The 27,026-nt window shown below is 32.8% G+C and overlaps 1 pseudogene; it reads left to right on the top strand.

Annotated features, from left to right (window-relative positions):
* The first annotated feature begins 5,152 nt into the window (after positions 1-5,152).
* Positions 5,153-21,569, top strand: LOC107871677 (annotated as a pseudogene).
* The last annotated feature ends 5,457 nt before the right edge of the window (positions 21,570-27,026 follow it).

Raw genomic sequence — 27,026 nt, 5'->3', positions numbered from 1 at the left:
GACCAACTCTACCTGACCATGACAATCGGGATCCCCCAGCGAAGGCAGAAGGACTCAAAGGCTCTTGGCAAACGGTCAAATTTAACAGGCGAAAGAAGGATACAAGAAAACAACACAACGCAACTCTATACCCAACTTAGAACATGAAAGTTAAATCATTCGACCCCGGGTCAGGTAAGTTTCTGGATCCCCTTTTAATGAAACTTAACTCTATTCCAACGACGGCATATCTACGAGCGACGCCAAGGGTAAGAATATTAGGATGACGACCTGTTACCCTAATAAACCGGGTTAAAATTTTGGGCCAATTGCGGAGAATCATCCCTGTAAAGGCAAGCCTCCTATTAACAATAGGAAAAGGCCTATAAACCATAGCCCAACCCTCTCATTGGGTGCTGCCGCTAATGGATCAATAACTCCTTAGCAGGCATTATTAGGTAAGGCCCAGGATGTCTCTCCGAATAAATCTTCCCAGGCTCAGTCTCTCTTAAACCCAACAACTTCTCTATCTGAAGTTGAGTTGGAAGTGGGCCAAAATATTCTCTCTTCTCTCTCCTCCTATGATATCCAAATAACAAGACCCCCTAATTACACTACGCCGGCGCACATCAATCATGAGGCTGATTGTGCCTTCTCCAATGTCACTTCATTTACTGACGTATGCTCCAGTAATGATGGTAAATGAAAGATCAGCCCTCTAGCTGATATTTCTCCCATTTCCCTCCAAAATAACACTCCAAACTATTCCTGCTCTAGCTCTGACTCTCTCTATCAACTCTTAAATAATGTCTACTTCAAGCTCGAGTCCATCTCAGTCAGAGATCTTCATTTCGAAACCTTTATAAAGGGACCATATCCCCAAATCGTGGCTGGAACTATGTCTTTCACAGCTAGTCATCCCTCTAAATCTATAAGTCGAAGGGAGAACCTTACTCATTCGAATTCAAGACCCGCACTACCTCTCTCAATTGGTGAGGGAGGGCATCAACCAGGGTCTAGCCAATTATGGTCAAAACATTTGGATGACCACCATGATGACCATCTTCAATCAGAGACTTATGAACAACATTTCCCCAGAAATGGTTTCCTTATAACTAAACAAGATGTGCCAGAGCCTTCCCTTATTCCCACCAATAATTCTATCTCTTCTCATGGAAGGCATAATTTTTGTGAAAAGCTTTGGGGGTCCCCCCAACCAGTTGCGACACCTCCCTCTCAAAGCTCATCCCTGCTTCTACTTTCACTGAAAATAAGAGAAAAATCCAAAACTATGGAAATATTAAGGGAGAGCAATAGGGAAATGGATAAGATCCTAGCCTCCTTAAAAGTTTCACAAATAGAGGTCGTCAATCTAGGAAAACCTCTCAAACATCTCTTTGAGGAACTCATAAACGAACTCCTTATAATCCTCCTTCCTCAGTACTTGAACAAGTTCAACTTCGAAATTAAGTTGCCAGGACCGAGAATCTTTTACTCCTTCCTGATGAACACTTTATCAAAAAAGAGGAAGGAACAAATGTCTACTCCTCTGAACCCATTGGACAAGGGTAAGGGGATCATGGAAGCCCCCTCTAATCTCAACCCCTCTCAAATAAATACAATCATATAGAATGTTAGGGGGCAAATAGTGCTGAATTCAAAAGACATTGTCAGGCAATGATCAACATCCACAAGCCTTCTCTGTTAGCCTTACTTAAAACTAGAATGGGAGATCACAAATCCTTGGCTGATATGTTGGGCTTCAACAGCCAAATCTAATTCCCTGCTTCTGGGAACTCTAGAGAAATTGTCATCATGTGGGATTCCTCCTCTATAAGTATTCAGCACATCTCTGTCTTTTCTCATGGCATCCACATTGCTGTCAAGGTAAACTCTCCTCCTTCTCATTGGGTTTTTAGTGCCATCCATGCTAGTAATGACTATGCTATTAGACAAACTCTTTGGGACAACCTAATAAAATTTGCTGACTCTATCAAGGCCTTCTATCCAGCCCCTTGGCTCATTGGGGGGGGGGGGGGGGGGAATTTCAATTAAGTGCTCACTGCTTCTAAAAAATTTAGGGGGAATATTATCAGGACTAGTAGAACTAGCACATTTTGGGATTGCATCAACAAATGCAACCTTTTAGACCTGGGTTTCAAAGGTAATAAATATACCTGGACAAATAAAAGGTACAAACATAGAAGGTACCTCATCCTTAAAAGGTTGGACAGGTGCTTAGCTAATGAGGCTTGGATCCACCTTTTTCCCGAGACCACTGTCTCTTACCTAGACAGAACCTACATAATCACTGTCCCCTCCTAGTCAACATCCTCAAGACTCCCCATTCCATGGACAAACCTTTCAGGGTGGAAACCATGTGGTGCTCCCACCCTGATTTCATTAATGTAGTCAAAAACTCTTTTCCGATTAACAAGCCTCTCATTGATGCTATCAAGGATTTTAAGCTCAATGCTAAACACTAGAATAGGTCCACTTTTGGCAATATTTTCCACCAAAAGACTAGAATCCTAGCTAGAATAGCAGGGATCTAGAAATATCCTTGTTACACCACTAGTTCCTACCTCCACAATCTTAAGGAGAACCTCACCAAAGAGTTTAGTAATATTCTTAGACATGAGCAGGAACTCTGGAGACTCAAATCCAGAGTCAACTGGCTTGCTGATGGAGATGATAATACTAAATTCTTCCACGCTACCACTTTTAATAGGAGAAGAAGAAACAAGATCAAAGCTATTAAGTTGGACAGTGGGGAATGGATCAACTCCCCTGATGGCATCAAGAATTATATTATCTCCTTTTATAAGAACTTTTTCAATACTGAATATCTCTCCTCCCCTAGTAAGTGTCAATCCAACCCTTCTTCTAGGGGATCTCTCAGAGAGGAGGACTATAATAACCTGGACAGTATTCCTACTAAAGGAAGATAAAGTCCACCCTCTTCTCCTTCAATCCCAACAAAGCCCCTGGCCCTTATGAGACATCATGGGTCAAATTCTTTGTTCTGTACTGACTCATTTAAGAATGCCTCTATGGATCCCAGGACCAACACCACCTACCTCTGCTTAATTCCTAAATGCAGTAATGCTTCCAATATGAAAAACTTCAGGCCTATTGGTCTATGTAACACTCAATATAATCTTGTTACAAAGATCATAGCTTGAAGACTTAGGCCTTTCCTTTCTAGCCTTATTAGCCCTAACCAAGCCAGTTTCCTTCCTAAGAGAAGAACCTCTAATAATGTTATTATTGTCTAAGAGGTCATCTCTCACTTCCAAAAGATGAAAGAAAAATATGGTTACATGAACCTAAAAATTGACCTTGAAAAGGCCTTTGATAGATTCGAATGGTCCTTCATTAGGCAAACCTTACACTTCTTCAGGGTCCCTCCACTCTTACCTCTCTCATCAAGTCTTGCATCTCCTCCTCCTCTATCTCAATCCTGGTGAATGGGGAGAAAATTAATTTCTTCAAACCCGCTAGAGGCATCTGACAGGGGAACCCTATTTGCCCTTACTTATTCATAATGTGTATGGAATTACTTTCAAGAATAATCAACCATGAGGTTAACATCTTTTCATGGAAACCCATCTCCATAGTAGGGGTGGTTCTCTATCCTCTCACCTCTTCTTTGCTGATGATTTAACCTTATTTTCTACAGCTACTACCAGCAATTATATAACCATCAGGAATGTCCTTCAAAGTTTTGGTTACCATTCTGGTCAAAGAGTGAACCACTCCAAATCCAAAATCATCTTCTAAAAAAATTACAAAAGAGAGGTTAGAGAAAAGCTCTCCCAGATCCTCTCTATCCAAGATGCTAACTCCTTTGGCAAATACTTGGGATTTTCTATCCTTCATAAAAGCCCCTGTAACTATCAATTCATAATTGATAACATGAATGCCAAGCTTGTTGGTCAGAAAACCAATTTGCTTTCTATGGCTAGTAGGATTACTCTAGAAAAATCTTCTCTGAATAGCATTCCTACTCATGCGATGCAAGTCACTCATATCTCCTGCAAAATTCTCTCCATGATTGATAGAATTCAGAGGAACTTCATCTGGGGCACCACTGTTGAAAAGATAAAAATGCACCTGGTGAATTGGGACACCCTCTCCCTCCTTAAACAAGAAGGTGGGTTAGGTATATAACTCTCTAGCCTTAGGAATGATACCATGAGTGCTAGATTAGCCTAAAGATTTACCCATAACTACTCTTGTTTATGGGAAGTGTTCTTAAGCACAAATACTAACTCAGACCCAATCCCAAAACCCCTGGTTCCTCTAGAATTTGGAAATATATCCAACTTGGGAAAGTAAGTGTAATCTGGGAACCCACTGGGTGGTCCACTCTGGGAATGATGTGAAATTCTGATCGAATAGATAGATCCCTCATTGGTAGCCTATAAGAACTATGATTTAGGGGTCTCTCCACCCTTAGCAAGAGTCTATCTCTCTGGCTAGGATTTGGAACAATGTCTCATCAAAATCCCTCAAGACATCATCAACAAAATTAAGTTCTCCTTCACCCATAACCCTAGGATTAACAAGGACCTCTCCATCTGGGGCCATAGTAGCTGTGGCTAATTCACATACCAGAGCATGTATCATCACCTGGCCAAAAGAAACCTCCTCAACCTGAACCCCCCCTCAGTATTCCTTCCAATGGATTTGGAAATACTCTTCCCCCCTAAGACTAAAACCTTCCTGTGGCTTGCCAAATACAACAAACTTCCTACTTCTCTTCTACTCTTCAAGAGGGGTTTTTCTATCTCCTAAAGTTGCACTCTCTGTAACTTCCATACTGAGGATATCCCTCATATCCTCTTCAACTGCCCCATGTCCAAAGATTTCTGGACCATTCTCCTTCTTAAAGGTAGCCGTCCCCATAGGGTCACCATGGATAGCATGATGCCCAACAACTGGCATAAAACTTGGTCTAAACTGAAGAATGAGAAGTATGACCATATCCTAAACTGGCACATTATTCTCTTCTTCAGTCTTTGGGGTATTTGGAATAATAATAATAGGAATGTCTTTGAGAAAAAAAAGGATAAGACATCTTTTAAGCTTATTTACGGGGAAGCTGTAGAATACATTTACCTGGCTGCCAAAGGGGATCACAAGAATCCTATAAATCCATCAATATTAAATGGCACCCCCCATAGTGAACAGCTACAAGCTCAACACGGATGGTGCTTGCCTGGGAAATCCAGGCAAGGGGGGCATTGGGGGAGTGATTCGCAATAGTGTTGGAGGGTGGATCATGGGCTTTTCCAAAGGTTTCCATCAAACTACCAACAATCATATGGAACTTACTGCCCTTAGAGAGGGTGTTACGATGGTTGAAGATTCTAAATTCACCCCTATCGAAATTAATTTTGATTCCTTAGACGTTATTCTTATGCTGGAGAAAGGTAACTCAATGTATAATGATATTGTTGATGATTGCAGATCAAGACTAAGAAGGTTAGGCAACCCGCAGGTGGTACATTGCTATAGGGAACAAAACGAAGTGACGGATGCTATGGCTAAGCTGGGGGCGAACTCAGATATCCAACAGGGAACCATTCTTTTTGAAGTACCACCCATGTGTGTCCGGAATGTTGTATGTGTAGATATTGTAGGAACTTATTTTGTTAGAAGGATTAAAACTAACTTAGATCATTCCCCAGAGGAATTGCTGACCTCTTTTGTACTGAACCCAGATTGTTGTTGGAGTGTTTTTAATTTTGAATACAATGCCCTTTAACCAAAAAAAATAATATATGACCTTATACAATTAGTTAAGAGATTTACCGATTAGTTAACAATAGGGAACTCTAAATAATTTAATTGATTGTCAGCCTGAACTCTTACCATATTGGTGAAGATTCAATTCCCATATTGTAAATTTCTTCTTATTTTTTTTTTTAGAAAAAAATTAGTTAAACAATTAAAAATTCTAGAAAAAAAGTCAATAATGATTTTTCAAATTATGACACACCACATACAAAGTCCCATTTGGCAAGTAAAGAAACAAAGTAGTTTTATTTATATCTTTATATCAACTCCATGCCATAATTTTATTGGATTAACAAATTAATAGAAATTACTAAAGTAGCCTTGTGAGGACTACCAAAGTTTATTATTCTCTCTTATATATAAGTATAAATTAATAATATAGATTGTAGTAATATATATATATATATATAATATTAAGAAGTTAGAACTCTATTCAAACTCAAATTTCATCCAAATTCAAATTCAAATAACATATCGATTTATTAAAAGAAGATAAGTTTATTACTCTTTTTCATTTTTTAAATACAATACATTTTCTTATAATTTATATATTTGAATTAAAAGAAATATTTAAAAACAATGATATTAATCCAAAAAGATTTCATAATTAACAAAAACTAAACAAAAGAGGACTTTGTTGCTTTTCTTTATCCTTTCTATTCCTTTTTTCCACTTTTTTCTTTCCTCTCTTTTAATTTTATCTTCTTTTCTTTGTTTCTTCTTTAATTTGTTTGTTAAAAAGATTTTTTTAAACAAAAATTAATAAAACTAAAATTAATCTACACCATCCTCTTATAAAATTAATAATATATGTCAATTATTATTATTATTAGCATTATTACGATTATTGCTAATACTACTATAACAACTTTTATTAGTTTGCCACTAGGTACTACTATTTTTATATCTAATAAGAGGGCATGGGGTGGGAGAAGCAGGCACCTCTCCGTCGATATGCCTGCTTCTCCTGCTGCTTCCTCCATAATTTTATTATATTATTTCTAATTAATTATTAAAAAATATTATAAAGTCATCTAAGTATATTAAAAAATTAATAATATTTAATGTTAAATTTACTTGATGTTTTATATAAGCCCATTTAATTTTTTTCTTGCAAATATTTTTGTATAGTAATTTTGTTATATCACTTTTAATTAGACGTGTCTGCTTCACTGTTTCAATCATAATTTTACTATGTCATTTCGAATTAATTATTATGACCATTCACAAATATTTTTGTATAGTCATTTTGTTATATCACTTCTAATTAGAATTGTCTGCTTCACTGTTTCAATCGTAATTTTACTATGTCATTTATAATTAATTATTATGACCATTTAAGCATTGTGTCAATTAATAGTATTTGATAAAAAGGGTAAAATAGATATAAAATGATAAGTTAATCAAAAAAAATTCACAGATATTTTTTATAGTAATTTTGCTATATCACTTCTAATTAGTTGTTGTGTGTCATTAAGACATGTAGCTTTACTATATCACTGATAATTAATTATTATGTTCATCTAAGTATCACGATACTTAAATTGGAATACAAGAAAAAAATATTATATATCACAATAATGTGAAATTTAAATTATTTAAAAAATATAGTTGACTATCAATGCAACAAAAGTTTGAACAACAAGAACGCTATATATTATTGAAAAAATTACATAAAAAGTATTATAAATTACAATAGTTAACAACTTAAAATATCTATTAAAAAACTATTATATATATTTAAAATATATTATAAATCTCAATAATTAAAATAATTTTTTTTAAAAATATTCGTTGGGTTTGTGCCTTGCACGGGCTATTGGTGACTAGTATATCTTATAAGAGGGGATGAGGAGGAGAAACAAGTAGCTCTCCGTCAACATGTCTGCTTCTCCTGCCTGCTTCATGAGCTGCTTCCTCCGTCATTTTATTATGTCATCTCTAATTAATTATTATAACTTTATTTATGTATTATAAAATTAATAATATTTAATAAAAAAGTAAAATATATATTTATAATATGTCTGTTTTAGCTGCTTCACTCAAATATTTTTGTATAGTTAAAAAAAAGGGCAGCTCGGTGCACTTAAGTTGCCGTATTCGTGGTGTCCGGAAAAGGACCCCACACCACAAAGGTGTATCGTACATAGCCTTACCTTGCATTTCTGCCATAGACTATTTCCAAGGTTTGAACCTGTGACCTCCTGGTCACGTGACAACAACTTTACCAGTTACTCCAAGGCTCCCCTTCAAATATTTTTGTATAGTAATTTTGTTATATCTGCTTCGCTGTTTCACTACTATGTCACTCCTAATTAATTATTATGACCATTTAAATTTTTCACAAATATTTTTTATTGTAATTTTGATATATCACTTCTAATTAGTTGTTGTGAGTCATTAAGACATGTCTGATTCGTTGCTTCAATCGTGACTTTACTATATCACTCATAATTAATTATTATAATCATCCAAGCATTTGAAATTTACATAAAAAGTATTATAAATTACAATAGTTAACAACTTAAAATATTTGAAAAGAATAATCTGTTATATATTTTAAGATACTATGTGGAAAATTAATAATATTTAATTAAAACAGTAAAATAAATATTTATGATTTTGCCTGCTTCATAAGCTGCTTCCTCCGTAATTTTATTTGTCATCTCTAATTAATCACTATTATAAATTATTTATGTAGTAGTAAAATAAAAATATTTAATAAAAAGTAAAATAGATATTTATGACATGTCTACTTCAGCTGCTTCACCCAGGTATTTTTGTATAATAATTTTGTTGTATCACTTCTAATTAGACATGTTTGCTTTGCCGTTTCAATCGTGATTTTACTGTGTCACTCCTAATTAGTTATTATGACCATTTAATTTTTTTCACAAGTATTTTTATAGTAATTTTATTGTATCACTTCTAATTAGTTGTTGTGAGTCATTAAGACGTGTCTGCTTCGCTGCTTTACTCGTAGCTTTACTGTATCACCCATAATTAGTTCTTATAGTCATCTAAGCATTTGAAAATTACATAAAAAGTATTATAAATTACAATAGTTAACAACTTAAAATATCTAAAAAAATAATATGTTATATATTTTTAAAAATTATTATAAATTACAATAATTAAAATAATTTTTAAAAAATATTTGTTGGGGCACGGGCTATTAGTAACTAGTTTTAAAATAAAATTTAACTACTACAACGTGTTACCCCCACTACTATATTATTATTATTATTATTATTATAAATATTTTTATTTTTATTTTTATTTATTATTATTATTATTATTATTATCATATCTTTATCTTCATTTAATATGTAAATTAAATGTATTCAAATGAAAGAGATGAATTTATGAAATAGTAGAGTTCATTTAGAACTCTTCTGCCATAGTTTTTTTGTTTAAGTTAATGAATATTTTTCTTTTTAAAAGAATAATGTATTTTCAAATTCAAATACTTTTAATTTTCAATTCAAATCTTTAATTACAATAGTCTGTCAATTTTTTTTTTAAAACTGTGACGTGGTTTCTCAGTAACTTGCTACTTCATTAATTATGGTTCTTCGTTCTATTCTTTATAATATATATAGATATACATATAGATTATCTATTATTATTATTATTATTGTTGTTGTTGTTGTTGGTATTAATTTTATTATATTTTATTTAATATTTGAATATTTTTAAAACATTGAAAGGGATAAGTTTAGGAATACCAAAAGTTCATTTAAAACTCTTCAATATTAGGTTTCTAATTTTTAAGCTAATGGTAATCTTTTTGAAGAAAAGTCTAATATTTTTAAATTCAAACATATCTAATCTTTTAATTTAAAACTTATATTACAATATTATTAATCTTGTCTTAAAACTGTCAAGTGGGTCACTTGGCTTCTTATGATGCTTCTACTTTTTCTTATGGATTTGCATTAATTATGATGAGATTTTTATTATGTAGTATTTGGTTTGATGTATTAAAAATAGAGAAAATTACCCAAATTAGCCACTATTGAACTTTTATTACCACTTAAAGCCTAATTTTGCCATAATTACATTTTGTAGCCTGAAGTGTGAATAAGTTTTACATAATTACGGATCCTAACACACACTTCTTTTTAAACCAATAAACCAACGACACTTTTTTTACTTTACTCAAACTCTCCTTTTACCCCCAAATCACTCTTTCTTTACCCCTAATTTCTCAAACTTGAAGCCGTTTCTTCTTCAATCCACATCTCTATCACGATAACAATCAATAAATTCTCATAATCTATCAACAGACATTCATATTTTAGGTTAGTTTTAACCGATTTTTGTGTGTATTTGATTAATTTATAATTTGAATAGTTAGTTTTTTTTTTTGCGCAGATCCTTCATTTTGATTTAGTAATGGTGGACAATAATTCTAGGAAGATGGTTACTAGGAGTATATCACATAGTAACCCTGATGCACTGATGTGTGAGCAGATGCTAACACATTTGAGGCTTTTAACTCTAAATAATTGTGAAGTCTTAAGCAACTTTTGGTTGTTTTTGATTGTTTTCTTGTGATATTGCAGTTGTAGCAAGGATGGAAGGAAAACATAGGAAAGATGAACAAAATAAGTAAAATCTGGTACAAGTGAGCTGATATGAGTCTGATGGAATTTCTTGCAAGCCGTCAGAGATGTGGTAAGCTGCCAGAAAAAGGCGTTAGGAAGAACAGTGAAGAAGAGTTGCTGGATGAAGGTGACGACATTCTCAATATGTCGTCACAAGTATGGTAAGCCGTCAGGAGATGCCTTCAAGTGGGACAGAACATGGTGAAATAAGCTGAAGGTCTGACAACATTTTCTACACGCCGTCACTCCTCTAGTAAGTCGTCGGAGGACATCGTCAGAGTGAGGCAGAATAGGTTAAGAAGGCACGACTTCTGACGACATATCTGAGACGCCGTCAGAAGCCTGGCGATCAACACCAATATGCCGTCACCTAAATCCGAGCCCAGCTGTGGTTTTGTTATTTTATTTCCTTAATTAGGCTTTAGTTTAAATAGCATCTTTTAGGATTTTTAAAGGGGGATTCATAATTCATCTATAAAATAAGATTTACTTCCCTTCTTTTAAGCAAATTAGTTGAGTTAAATAAGGAATAATTATTCCATCTAGTTAAATTCTCATAAATTACTTTTATTTAAATTAATAGATTTTTTTTTTCAAATCAAACTCAAATATGAAGATTATTATTTTCATGATCTTCAAAATTTCAAAATATGATTCTCTTATATCTCTTATTATTTTTTCTTGTTAGTTTTTTCATTTTTTATTATTTTAATTTTTTTCTTTATCAATTTTTCTTTCCACTTTATTTTCTCTCTTCTACTTCTCTTTTTTTTCTTTCCCTTTTTCATTTTTTTATTTATTTTTTCTTTTTTTTATTTTTTTCCTTTCTTATATTTTTTTTGTTTTTTTTTTCGCTTTTGTTTTTACACTTCTATTTCTAATTTCTATTTCTCTTTCTTCTTTTTTCCCTTTTCACTTCTTTTTTTTGGGGGATTTTTATTTTTTCGTTTTTTTTTCTATTTTTTTTTTATTCTTCTGTCTCTGTCTTTTATTTTTAAAAGACAAATATTTATATCATATATACATATTTAAAAAATATACAAAATAAATAGACGTACAGATTTGGAAATGTATTTACAGTAAGAAAATATACATATATATATCTGCATGTGTATTTACAGAAATTCATATCTGACTCACATGTATATATAAACATATAGGACCCAAAATCTCTATAACAAAAATGACAATTATATACATATACATATAGGTAGTAAAAAAATACATATACATTTCTTAAAACAGTAAAAGAAAACAGATAAGTACAAATGTTACCCTCTAAAATGACATAGTATGTACAGTTCAAAGATAAATCCAACGCTATATAAAATACATGTAGCTCTGCATATGTATTTATATAATACATACCTGATTCATATGTGTATTCTTATTTTATATGAGTCACCTTTGTATTTCGCAAATACATATGAAGATATATAGTATAGCTATGTTTGTTACTGTTTAATATGAATATCATATGTATTTCGTAAATACATATGTATGTTTTGTACTGTAAATACATATTCAGATCTGTATGACTATGTATTTTGTATGTTTTTTGAACATGTGTATGTGATATACATATTTGTCTTTTTAAAAATAAAAGTTAGAGATAGAAGAGTAAAAAAACGGAAAGAAAACAAAAACAAAAATAAAAAAATATAAAAAAGAGAAGTGAAAAAGAAAAAAAAAGGAAGAAAGAGAAATAGAAGTGTAAAAAAATAAAAGAAAAAAAGAAACAAAATAAAAAGAAAAAAAAGAGTAAAAGACATGTTTTATTTTAAAATCTTGAAGATCATGGAGATAATTATCTTCAAATATGAAAAAAAAAAATAAAAAGTAAAAAAATAAAAAAATGAAAATGGAAAAAAAAGAAGAGAAATAGAAGAGAGAAAATAAAAAAATAAATGATAAAAAAAATAAGATTAAAAAAAAAGGATAAAAGATATGGCTATATTTGGGGAAGGTGAAATGGTGGAGTGAAAATAGGAAAATGTAAAGTGGTGAGAGTAAAATATGGACTTACCTAATTAATGAGTAAAATAATGTTAATCTTGTTATAAACTATAATTATACAAAAGTGTTGCAATTTAATGTAATTATAATTTTAAATATGCTACTTTTTGTAATTTTTTCAAAAATCCCTCAAAAAGGTTAAAAAGAAGTTTTATTAATAAACATGAAATTCACGTGGGTTATACTAAACTAGTAGTACTATATATAAGCTGCATCATGTCTTCACACATCGGTATATTGTACTTTGTTCTAGTTATTGCAGGGGACTGTCATTAGTTATAGTTGCTGTAGGCTCACGACATGAATGAGTACAAGTTTAAAATATGTGATTCCCTTTTTATGAAGAAACTAGTTATTAATAGTCCGTGCAAGACACGGTCCAACATATATTTTTTAACAATTTATTTTAATTATTATAATTTATAATATTTTTTTAAAAATATATAACATATACTTTTTATGTAAATTTTAAATATTTAATTAATTATGGGTGATATAGTAAAGCGACGAGTGAAGCAGCGAATCAAATATGTCTTAATTACTCACAACGACTAATTAGAAGTGATATGACAAAACTACTATAAAAAATACTCGTGAAAAAATTTAAACGGTCATAATAATTAAGTAGGAGTGACATAGTAAAATCACGATTGAAATAACGAAACAGACATGTCTAATTAGAAGCGATACAACAAAATCACTATACAAAAATACCTGGATGAAGTAGTTGAAACAAACATGTCATATTACTTTTTTATTAAATATTGTTATTTTTCTACTACATAAATAATTTATAATAATTAATTAGAGATGGCATAATAAAATTACGGAGAAAGCAGCTTATGAAGCATGCAGAATCATAAATATCTATTTTACTTTTTTAATTAAATATTATTAATTTTTCACATATTTTTTTAAACTATATAACAGATTATTCATTTTAGATATTTTAAGTTGTTACAACAACAACAAACCCAGTAGATTCCCACATCGTGAGGTTTGGGGAGGGTAGAGTGTACGCAGATCATACAACTACCTCTAACGAAGTAGAGAGGCTGTTTCCGATAGACCCCCGGCTCAAGACAAAGGACAATATAGAAAAACATCAAAAGCATGGAACATGATAAAAAACATAGATACGCCATCCACAAAAATATGCAACAGATATTTTAAGTTGTTAACTATTGTAATTTATAATACTTTTTATGTAAATTTCAAATGCTTAGATGATTATAATAATTAATTATGTCTAATATAGTAAAGTCACGATTGAAACAGCGAAACAGACATGTCTTAATGACTCACAACAACTAATTAGAAGTGATATATCAAAATTATTATAAAAAAGTATTTGTCAAAAAATTTAAATGGTCAAAATAATTAATTAGGAGTGACATAGTAAAATGACGAGTGAAACAGCGAAGCAGATATAACAAAATTACTATACAAAAATATTTGAGTGAAACAGTTGAAACAGACATATCATAAATATCTATTTTACTTTTTTATTAAATATTATTAATTTTATAATACATAAATAAAGTTATAATAATTAATTAGCGATAACATAATAAAATGATGGAAGAAGCAGCTCATAAAGCAAACACGAGAAGCAGGTATGTTGACGGAGAGCTGTCTGCTTATCCTCCTCATTCCCTCTTATAAGATATAATTGTTTAGTAAATATTATTAATTTTATAATGCATAAATAATGTTATAATAATTAATTAGATATGACATAGTAAATTGACGGAGGAAGCAACTCATGAAGCAGACAGGAGAAACAGACATGTTAACGGAGAGCTGCCTGCTTCTTCTCCTCATTCCCTCTTATAAGATATACTAGATGGTTGAGGCCCGTGCTACATTTTGTGTTAAAGCTACATATAGCTGAATTCTATATCAAGCTCTTCCTGGGATAATTATTTGGCAAATTTGGCGATAATATTACATCGATGCATAAACATAAAACATTTCCTAGACAACAAAGAAGCTGTTAACTCAGCGATATCCAGGTGTAAACATTAAATCGATACCATTTTCATTGAGAACAGGACATGATTTAAACTTCTTTTCTCCACCTAGTTCGATTTCAATGCCTTAACATCCTTTTGCTGCCTCCGCAGAAAGACTGGTCACTTTATTCGTATCATTTGGACAAGGTGGGATTGTTGTTTTGCAAGAACTATGACAAACATGTAAAAAAATGGGTACATTTGGCTCTGGCCGCAGGAATACTATGTTTATGCAAAAACCAGTAATGAATTACAATCTGTAGTCATGATTGTATTAAGAACTCTAGGAAAGAGAGCAATATGATGACAAAAACTGTCCTTCGTTGCAATATGATTGTTCAGCAGCTGCTGCTTCAAGTGGACGAAACACAACCTTTGCTTTTCCCTTTGTTGCATTAAAACAAAGCTCCTTGCTCAACCTGTGGAATGTTAATTGAGATATGAAGCAGAGCCAATTGGGGGACAAGAGTGAGATGAGAACACAAGATTTAGTGTCAACAAACAGAAAAATCTCAGACTTTAACAGAAAATAGGAAAAGGAACAAAAAAAAATCATCATATCATTAAACACGAATTCGAAGTGCAAGGTGAAGTGGCTTCTTTTTGGATATTATATTCTACATGCATTGTGAACATCTCGAGCGGACACTTGCACGGAGTTTAAAAAAATTAAAGAAGATTTTAGGAAAGAGGTTATTCTTTTGAAACAGAATAAAAAGGAAAGTAGGTCTTTAAAATTGTATGAGGTACTCGTGTTTAGGCTTTTCATGGAACATGCTAATAAAAAATATAATCATGTCCTTAGGGACCAAAAATATTTCCAAAGAAATGTGGGCATTGGGAGGGTATTTTCAGGAGACCACCGCAACCAATATGCACAAATTGATGTGCTAGTCAAGTTATAATTTCTCCACGTCTTTGACTGATTATAGTTGCAAGGAACAACGGGATGCAAATAAAGCACAAATAAGTAGATAAACAACAACACTCTTTATGTGTAGAAGGTAGGATAAACAATTTGACCCTTCACTAATGGTTTGTAATCTTAATATCTTATCATATCCCGGTTAAATCTAACATGGCTCTAGAATAGAAAGTGATACCCATGAAAGAGCACTGAACTCCTTGTGACAAATAATTTACAAAAAATTGTGCATATCCTGATTAACTAACTTTAACCTCTTGAAGCATCTAAGCAGCAGTAGCACAGAAAATTAATTTTTACTTTCTTTTATTCTTCAGTTGTGTAACCACATCCCAAAATTTCTACAGAAAATCTGTGGGTTTTTTAAATTTTTACTAATCATGCAGAAATGGAAATCTGTGTGATCACTTACCGCTCTTAATACAATTTATCTTGGGGTTTATGGTTGCAGTAGCTAGCACGCGTTAACACTATAGTTTAGCAAATACCTTCTTGTAGAAAAATGAAATTACAACCTAATCTTGCAATAACATCAAAAGCATATTGAACTGCAACTTGCATTTGGCTTCTGTGCTACAAAATACACATATTCACAGAGAAACATGATGGAATTGGTTTAATGTTTACACATTGACAAAATCAGAATTTTAATATTATGACACAATATTTTTCAAGACATACAACAAAAAAAAAAACAGGTAAAATAGTAAATTTTCAAAAGTAAGAACACATTGATAAATATACCTGACAATTCAAACCACCAAAAATATATTTTCAATTTTCAGCAAGAAGATTGATCTCTATTGTCACGTCCGCACAAAATCTCTTCTACAACTACACTTCAAATTAACAAAAATACAACAACCAACACAATCAACAAAAATAGGTCTGTAGGAAAAATAAAACCAAACAAAAATTTCTCACACAAAAAAGGCTCACCTTAAAAGGCTTGCGACCAATGTAAAAAGATATATCTTTATTTTGTAAGAGTAGAAAACATTACCTTTTGGGCTTGTCGGTTAGAGTAACTTACATAAATTCTGGATAGTTTCAACAATATTACATAAAATCCCGGATAGTTTGCTAATTACATCTTATCCTGGAATTTCGAATTGGTGATACATACGTTAAGCAGTGATACATATGGACTAGTGATACATATACATATGTATATGTATCACTAGTAAATATGAAATCCAGGATTTTATGTAATTTTTTTAAATATTAAGGGATATTGTGTAATATGGTGTATTAAATATGAAATTTGTGTAATTTTTCCTGTTTAGTATATCCTTTCACCACCCACGACTTCAACGACCTTGCTTTTAGCATCGCCAACTTTTAAAGCCGCCAACAAATAACAAAACAAATTAGGCGAAAACAATTGCAAATAATATTGAAAAACTGAGTGGAAGAACACAGTCCAAACTAAGATGGCAAGAAGAAGAAAAACAAAGTAGAAAACAGTGGATGTAGAAAAATTCTAGATAGCAATTGTTTCAATCGCTAATTTTATGATTAACATGTTATAGTTCCTCTAGCGTTTACAAAATCTAAAGTACACTTGAATGCAAATTTAAAATTCATAAAGAATTCAGAACGAACTTCTAACTATCAAAATCAAAGTAATAGAACAAAAGGAAAATAGATAATGTTATTTGCGTCATGCCCACATGAGATGTTTCCACCAAATTCTTAGCCCATCTTAGATGAGCAACTCTGCAATAAAGATACCATTTTTACTAATACAAACAATGGAAAAAGTACCTAATAAAATTTAAAAGATTGCAATTCAAGAAAGATTTCCTTTTTGAATTCATTCTTACCTGTTCTTGGTTTGAAAATAAAGAAAGGTCTTTCAAATCTAAATTCGATTTTGTCAAATCCTGATTGAAGCATAGATAAAGAAATTAGCGAGTCATTGTTGATCATTCCGTGTGGTTATTGAAAAATTCCTATTATCCTTAGAATCATAAGAAAATCAAACTATGAAACACAAAACCAGATCAACCACTAAGCAGAACTCACAAACAGTACATGCATCGTTGTTGCTTCCAATATCAGCAACAATTTTTTATATAAGGATTTCAACTAGACCATATCCATCAACTTCTTTATTTTCTTTACCCAACTGATTGAATTTTTACTTTTGCTGCCAACTTACTTTTTTCAATTATATACAACATCTTTACTACTCTGTCTACCATTATTCTATATAGGAGGCATAAGCAAGACTGCACCTGCTAATTAGAACTTCTGTATCATTATTTTCCTCTTATTGCAGACTTAGATACACAAGAACTCTAAAACAATATCCAGATCAATGTATTAAATAAAAATTATCAAAAATTTCAAGCATTTTGCAATTTCTAAATTAAATATAAAAAGAAGCGATGAAGGTGCAAAGGAGTTGTCTTTTATTAGTATAATGAGCAAATAGTGTTAGTAATGCGAGGAAAAATACCAAGATAAATTATGTAACGTGTTTGTCGAGAAATTTTCTAATGTTCTGTTAATTTTAATTAAATCTGAACGTAGATATATATTAAGCTAAAGAAGAGCTTTAGAAATGATTTGATAATATACTATATTGTAAGTAGACTGGTCATCATCATTATCTGCAGTAGGTGGTCGAATTAATATTTTTATGCATTTTGAATTTTTCGCTCTCGATAAAACAACATGTAATTGACCATGTGAAAAGACAAGACAGACTCACGTAAATAAATCCAACATAATCTAATGTTTGTCCTTGAACTTTATTTATTGTCATAGCAAAACACAGTCGTACTGAAAATTATGTTCTTTTAAAAGGAATAGACAATTTTTCATCATCCGAAGATAACAACGGTATCCTTGGAATAAATACATGTGTATTCTTAAAATCACCACTGACAATTTTTGCACTTATAACGTGACTTTTAAAATCACAACATATCAATCATGTATCATTGCATAAACTTTGAATTTCTCAATAAAATAATAGGACAATTTTCTTTTAAGGTTAATTTGTAAGGAGATGATCATACTAGTCATATAGATTTTGCCTCTCCCAGAGAATGTTCTGGATGCAAATGTCAAAACTGCAGTGTAAATAATGCATCACAAGTATCACAACTATCCACTCAAATTTGTACATACACGCTAAGGGGAATTACATATGCCCAATAGTCATGAACTGCACGGGACCACCTTCACCCATGTTCCATACCGATGTGCAGAGGCAGATCTAGAATTTAAAAGTTGTGGGTTCCTAACTTATAATTTTTACCACTAGATCAATAATACACTTTCTTTGTGGGTTCCCAACTTATAATTCTTATATATTTACTAGTTTTTTCAATATAAATTCAAGAACCATACGAAAGTTACTGAATTTCCGAAAACTCAAACGTTTAACTCTACATCCGCCCCTGCGGATGTGGTACTCAACCCTCTGAAATAGCACAATATAGACTACGCACCTGTGTGTCACTGACCCTCTATATGTAATAAAGTCATAAAATACAAAGACTATGACTCAGGATATATCACATAGCACACCAATATTACAAGTATAAAATTTATCAAAGACACTTAATTAGTCAATTCCAATACCATTATCTCATCCATGCACGCAATATCAACCAAGCTCACAAATCACAAGTCTACCTGAAGTTCAATTTAACAAACATTAATTTTATCAATGGGCATGAAGTCTAAATCAAGTCTACAACTACAATAGAAATCAAACCTACCTCAACCACGAGTCCAAGTAGAGATGTTTTAGAAGTAATATTTGTTGTTGTATCAACTATAAGAAATGTTGTTTAAAATCTTTATCCAATATATATACTATCGTGTAAAGAAATAATGGCAGATTTAAGATTTAGAGTCCGTGGGTACCGACTCTGGTACGACTCTTTCTCTTTCTGTGTGTGTATATATAGTATATACTATTCGTAAAAATAATTCTATTGACTACTGATGCTCGTTGGGGCTGATTCCTGAAACATAGGTAAAAGATTTCTAACCCTAGACCCCAGAACAGGAAAGGTGATTGCAAATGTTGCTGAGGGTGATGCAGAAGTTATTAACTGGGCAGTGGCTGCTGCTCGTAAGGCTTTTCATGAAGGACCATGGCCTAAAATAAAATGAGTGCTTATGTATCCACTTCTCGCCTCAGTATAGTCTTATGCTGCTTTATATTTGTTTAGACAAGTGTACACCTAATTCTTCTTGGTTTGTAACGGCAGGAGAGATCAAAGATACTGTTGCGCATTGCTGATTTGATTGAAAAACATAATGATGAAAGTGCAACTCTTGAGACTTGGGACAGTGGGAAGCCATATGTACAGGCTACTAGCATTGAACTACCAATGATTGTACGTCTACGGCGTTATTATGCTGGTAAGTCAGCAAAGAGGCAAATTCAAATTCAGGATATAGAGTCATTGGGTTTAGAATGAGTGTCATCTTATTATATGTATCTATTTAAATAAGCTATATTTTATAATAGTTCTATGTCACTGCTTTCATTTTCAGCACTGAAGATACTTCAGGCTCTAAGGTTCTCCGACTTGTTCCTGCAAGTTGGGCAGATAAAATTCATGGTTTGACTGTTCCTGCTGATGGACCATATCATGTTCAGACATTGCATGAGCCAACTGGGGTTGTTGGTCATATTATCCTATGGAACTTCCCTCTTCTCATGTTTGCTTGGAAGATTGGACCTGCTTTAGCTTGTGGCGACACTGTTGTGCTAAAGACAGCAGCAGACCCCGTTATCTGCCCTTTATGTATCGAAGCTATTGCAGGAGGTAGCATCAAAGTTTTCGTATATAGCTCATAAAGAGTGTTTCGGGCACCAACCAATTTTTCTTCTCTTATCATCATCATATTTTAGTAAGAACATCAAATGTTTTTTGAACTTCGTGACGATATATATCTCACAGAGTTTACATTACTTACTTCAGTACCAAGTTAGAGAAGTGCATCATTGACTGATATCTACCCTTTGAAGAACAACTGAATTACCTTCTCCTTTTTTTAAATTTTTTTTGCTACAACATTCTAAGTTATATTTCTCATAGTTTGACATATCTGGAACAGGCTGGCCTGCCTGAATGTGTTTTGAATGTCATTTCTGGTTTTGGTCCTACAGCTGGTGCTGTTCTTCTGTAGTCGTATGGGTGTGGACAAGGTAAAAGTCTCCGAAATTAGTTCCTACTATATAATTTGCATATAAATTGTGGTGTTCTTCTTATTCTTCACCATGAAAGTAGAGGACCCTGGATGTTTTAGTGTTGGTTTCACCTTTCTAACCGTATCAGCATGAGCTTGTATATTGGCAAGTAGAGTTCATTTTAGTGCCGCACGCTGATTTGCTTTTATTTTATACTGCAGCTTGCTTTTACGGGATCAGCAGATACAGCAAAAACTATACTGTCATTGGCTGTTAGCAGCAATCTTAAACCTGTCACTTTGGAACTTGGAGGGAAATCTCCTTTCATTTTTTGTGAGGATGCTGATGTTGATCAGACTGTTGGGCTAGCTCACTTTGCTCTCTTCTTCAATCAGGTATTTCCTCGTATTACTTTTGCATATGATGCAACAGGTCGATCAGGTTCATGAATGACAAAATCGACTCTGATGTTACCGATTGTGAAGGGACAATGCTGTTGTGCTGGATCTCGGACATATATTCATGAGAGTATTTACGATGAATCTGTTGAAAAATCCAAGGCACGTGCATCGAACCACAAAGTTGGTGATCCATTTAAATTACGCAATGAACAAGGTCCTCGGGTATTAATAAATTTTTGTCTTTCCTAATCAAATATTTATATCATTGTGTCCAATACTGTCTCAATATTGTTTGCAAAACCTATGTCTGCATCTAGTTGCTCTTAACAAACTTGGAAGGATGGCATTTTTCTTTCTGTAGAAATTGTTCCTCCTCCCACCCCCCTCCAGAAAAAAGAAAAAATACCACTGAAGAAGCATATGACTTGCCATTTTTTGTCCTTCTATTTGGGACTTTGAGGAAACACTAATCATATCCGTTTAATTGCACATAGGATTGATTCAGAACAATTTGAAAATGTGCCGAAGTATATTAGTTCTGGTATTGAAAGTGGAGCTACACTTAAAACTGGAGGTCACAGACTCGGTACACAGGGATACTATATTAAGCCCACAGTTTTCTCCAACGTTAACGTAGATAAAGCTTCACTTTAAGAGAAAATTGAATTATCCGTATGCTGTTTTGTATCATGTTTTTGGTTATGAGTTTACTTTTGTTTTCTTTGAAAATTCTGCCATCTTGTTGGTGATGTGCAAAGTAAACTGCAATTGATGTGTAAGTGAAAAGAGTTTATATTTTATTCAATTATTGAAACATTTCATATGTTACCCTTATTACATGTGACTATAAAGAAGGCCAAGGCAGCTAAACGATGACTAGAAACTATCCCTTAGAGCAACAAATTTAGCAAAACTTGTATGGGAGCCTATGAGATCTGATAGTAGTTTCCAGAAGTTAAGGTAGAGAGGAAAGATTCTCGACAGAAAAAAAAAAGTAAATTTATTCAATTACTAGTAACAACTTGAAGATGGTTACATTCTATGCAAACCGTACCAAAAACAGCAAAGAAGCAACAATACAAATGAATATTTTATCTAGAATATAATATAATACAATGTATTGAAGACGTATCAGCAGTATCAATCATGGTTATCACCAGTATTAGTTTTCTTTTTGCTGTTCTTGACAAGAGAAACAATTGACTGACCAATCTTCTCACCCATCATAGTAGAAACATACTTCTTCTCTTTAGGAAGTACACTTCCCTTCTTGGGCTTGAACGGGAATATCCCGTTGCTGCTCTCTCCAATGCCTGCCGTATCTGCTTTTCCCTTATCTGCCATCTCCTATTCACTCTCTTAATTCTCTCTGTTCTTTAAGTACTTGAGATGATAACAGTGTTTGTTGTATCTCTCTCAGCAAGGGATTAAAGGCTTTTTATAAGCCTAAGAAATCAATTCTCCTTTACCATTTTCATATTCATGTCATTTGTGTGTGTGTGTGTGTGTGTCTGTGTGTGTCTGTGTGTGTTGAGGAAGGGAGACTTCTAGTTGTATGCCAAATTTCCTTTGTATGTCTCTGTGTGTGTGTGTGTGTGTGTTGAACACAAAACTGGAGCTTACATTTGATGGTTTGAGCCGTAAGTGTTCCCCAGTTAAAATATTGCAGTTGGGATGTCTTACTATTTCCATTACTAATGTCTTTTGTGTGTGTGCATTTTATTAAGTCTACGTGAAGATCATCTAGTATTGGGTATGTACGGAGAAAGAGAACCTTTAATTCTGCACCAAATTTCCTTTGTGTGTGAGGGCATGCAGGTGTATACTCAACACAACTTCAATTTACATTTCATGTTTTGTGTTCCTAAGCGTGACAAAACGATCAAAATGGTCCTTAATGTATGTGTTTGGTTCCATTAGTTCCTTAATGGATAAACATGATCAACATGGTCCTTGAACGTGGAACGTAAACCTAAAGTGTATTCGATTAGGCTAAGTAGGTTGTATATGGAAAAGATGTCGAGGGTCTTTGATTTATTTTGATAGCAAAAAATAGCATTTGTCTACTTATATAACTTTAAGACCAAATCGATCGCCTTTTGGAATACATTAAGGACCATTCCCATCATGTTTATACATTAAGGATCAAATGAAACGAAAACCCATAAGTTAAGGGCCATTTTGATCTTTTTCTTGTCAGAGTGTTGCCGAGCTGACACAATATAACTAAATATGATTATTAAAAAAAATATTCAAGAGAGAAATGCGTCTTAAGTTATGCACATGGTTTGCCCCATCAGACTATAGGTCCAATATTTAACATAGGACATGCAAAATCAACCTCCCATTGGTACAATGTACACACCCTTAATTCACATTTTAGACATTGATTAGGCAAGAAGAAACCTAAAAGATTAGTCCACATGATAGAAACTACACCAGAAACTACAAAGGAAAATCAATTAGTTTTAATTTGCAGGAATGAAAAGCATGATTTTCTAGAAAGGATTTTTAAGAGGATTCTAAAAGATTATCGAGAACTTATTAAGATAAAATAATAAAAATTATCAAAACGATCAAGTTTCTGCGACATTTCTATCAACTTTCCCCTGTTTTTTCTATCAAACTTCTTGGCGATCCATGGCATGTTTCAGAATTAGAAAACAAATAGACTCACCTAGAAGATGACAAATTTGAAACTTTTGCAGGGTCGGAGCAGTGTGAGGATAGTTCAAAATAATTTCTTTAAAATACTGAAAAGGTTCAAAATACCCTCGAACTATTGAAAAATAAAAATGAAGCAAATATATCCCTCGTTAAATTTTGGTATCAAAAATACCCTTATCGTTAGTTAAACGGACCAAAAATACCCTTATCCACTTCCACAAACCTTTTAAAATTTTTTGAGATAATACCCAATTACCCCCTGGACTATACCCAAAAAAGGTATAACACACCTCAACTTAAAGGAGATCCTATTACTCCTGAACTAATTAAAAGTGTAATTTTGACACCCGTAGTGCTTACGTGGTGCCTACGTGGGACATACATGGCACAACACATTGGAGTGTCCACGTAGGCACGCGTATGTGCCACGTAGGCACCACGTATGCACTAAGGGTGTCAAAATTACACTTTTAATTAGTTCGGGGGTAATAGAACCCCCTTTAAGTTGAGGTGTGTCATAACCTTTTTTGGGTATAGTTCAGGGGTAATTGGGTATTTTCTCATTTTTAGCTGACATGGAATTTCCAACTCAATATTTTCACATAATTATTGCTCATTCACCATAAGCTAGCTATACAACACTACAACATGTTCATCTCCTCAGGTAGCCATGTCCGACACCAAATTCAGATCGATTTCCTCCATCACCCATAAAAATAATCAAAGACTTTCGGTGTTTCTCGTACCCAAAAAGGTGAAGCAAAACTCACCAATTTTTTTTCAAAAATTCACAAATTTAAAATTAGATTATGCAAAAAAAAAAAACGAAAGTCTTTTGGTCTATGAGAGAGCGAGAGAAAAGCGAAGCAATATTTGGGTTGTACACTCAAGGATGGATAGATCTTGTGTATCTATATCTGATTTTGGAGGTTCTTTATCACTGGAAAGTCGCTTGGAGGTGGCGAGCCATTAGAAGAGGAGATAAAATTTAACTTTTTTTTTCTTATACCAAATAGTTATGGGTTTCATTGGTGAGTAAAGGTATATGAGAACAAAAGAAAGAAGAAATTGAGAAAATGGTGAAGCTCCTGTAATAGAGAAGAAACCTGACGAAATTAAAATCAATTTATATGAACTAGTATCTCTAAATTTTGAAATTCTGTGTTGTTCTTGTTTATTAAGTGAACAATATGTTGAATTGAATTTGGTTTGTTGATGAATTCTATAAAAATATAACAATTTCAAAATAGGTAAAAAAAAAAAAAAAGGCGTGACAAAGAAGATAATACACATAGAAATAAGTTGTCCAAGTTGAAAATTTCATATCAATCAGAAATAATTTTTTAGAAAGTTTTTATGTGTGGTTGAAGTTCGTTAAAGGATAAGGGTATTTTTGGTCCGTTTAACTAACAGTGAGGGTATTTTTGATATCAAAATCTAACGAGGGGTATATTTACTCTATTTTCGGAAGTTTAAGAGTATTTTTGAACCTTTTCAGATTAAGAAGCAGGTCAGATGAAAAACTAAATGAAACTAACAAGTGTTATTGTTTGACCAAAAGCTGGGCATTGACATAAGGGAAGCAAAACGAGTCTATGCAAAGCCGATAAAAATAGAAAGAAATTCTAAGTGAGCGGCAGGTGAAAACAAATATTAATGGTGTAATTGTTTTAATTGTTTAGTATAGGAGTAAAAGAAAAGAAGTGTAATACAATGAATCGATATTAACATAATATACACCTTTAGTGTAGTCATTTAATAAGGAACAAAAGCATATTTATAAAAAAATACTATCATGTATAATTCAGTTACAAAGATCTAAATAAAAATATTATTAAAATAATACATGAACATTGTTCACTTTAGACACCTAAAATAAGGTCCAACTGTGTCATTTTAACACTTTTTTCTGACTTAGCAACTTGTTTGATTTTCACCTCAATTGAGCGAAAATCACCTCAACTAAGGGCGTGAAGAGCCTAAAAATCACATTTTAAAAAATTTTTATTCTTTCTATTTCCTTTTTCGTCTTCTTCTTCTTCTTCTTCTTCTTCTTCTTCTTCTTCTTCAGCTTTCTCATTTCTTTCTTCTATTTCTCTTTCTTCTCTATTTAAGGTTCTACCATTAAGAAATTATCCACCATTGTTAAATTGTTCAATGGAGAAAATAAGATCACCATCATTCTCTTAAAACACATACACTTTCTTTTGCGTAAAATCAGAATCAAAAATAAATTTTAAGTTTTTAAAAAAAATCATCAAAAAAGAATTCCTATGAAACTCCATTTTTCTTTCAAGATTTTATCCCAATATGTTACTATATTAATGCAGTTGAAAAATTCACATGTTAATTAAAACTAGATAGAAACAAATTAAAAGAAAAGAGGTGCATAATGAGAAGAAATCAAAACTGAATTTCAAAAAATTTCTGACAAACACTTTATTTTTTTGACAACAATCATACAAATTAATAATCCATTTCATTTGCAAATTTATCTTCCTCGAAGACTTGCAGAAATACATTTAGGGAAGGAAATAATGGAGAAGATGAAATTTTGAAGGAGGGGGGGGGGGGGGGGGGGGTGTTGCAGCAGACGATTGGGGGCGGGGGATGGTTGGGATGGAGACGACGATCAGAACCAACCGATCAACCATGACCAGATCAATTCCAAGCTGCTCTCTACTCAAAGGCAAGTCATAAGGACAAGAAGACAAAACAAAAGCTAACTTTGACAAAATTATATAGACTATTAGTAATGTTTAACTTCAGACTTACACAATCCAAGACACAATGGTGAAGATTTTTAAAAGTAGTATGCATGCGTTTTCTTTTTCTTAATAAGAATATGAAACACTAAATTTAATCCTAGAGAAAAAAAAATATATACAACAATGAAATATTTTAAGTGGCTTTAGTCAAAATGCACTACTGTTCGGTATTGCAGATCGCAATTTGGGAGCGGGTTTGGTAGGTTGGAGAAGACGATTTGGAAGGTAGGTTGGTGGGGGGAGGGGGAGGGTGGAGAAACAATTTGGGGGTGGAGGTGGCGGCAGATGTTTTGGAGGTGGGGGTCGTTGGGAAGATGATATGGGGTGGGGTGGTTGGTGAAGATGATATGGGGATGGGGTGGGGTTATTAATATTTTTTTAATTTAAATTAATTATATAAAAATTATTTTTATAAAAATGACAAATATCCTTTTATAATTGGTTGCTTTCCACGTCATAGCGCGTGTAATACACGCATAATATATATTTTTGCTGACTCAACAAATAGTATCAAAATGACACACTTTATAGCTATTTGAGGGGCCAAAAGTAAACAATATTCATTTGAGGTGCCAAAGTGAAAGATGACGCAAACTTGAGGGGCCTGATGATGTATTCTGCCTAATAAATATAAGGAAAAAATCATATATATGTGTAACCATTTTATTTACTACTA

This window comes from Capsicum annuum, chromosome 5 (genome assembly GCF_002878395.1).
Source record: "Capsicum annuum cultivar UCD-10X-F1 chromosome 5, UCD10Xv1.1, whole genome shotgun sequence".
Taxonomy (NCBI): domain Eukaryota; kingdom Viridiplantae; phylum Streptophyta; class Magnoliopsida; order Solanales; family Solanaceae; genus Capsicum; species Capsicum annuum.
This window is presented reverse-complemented; position numbering and strand designations above follow the sequence as displayed.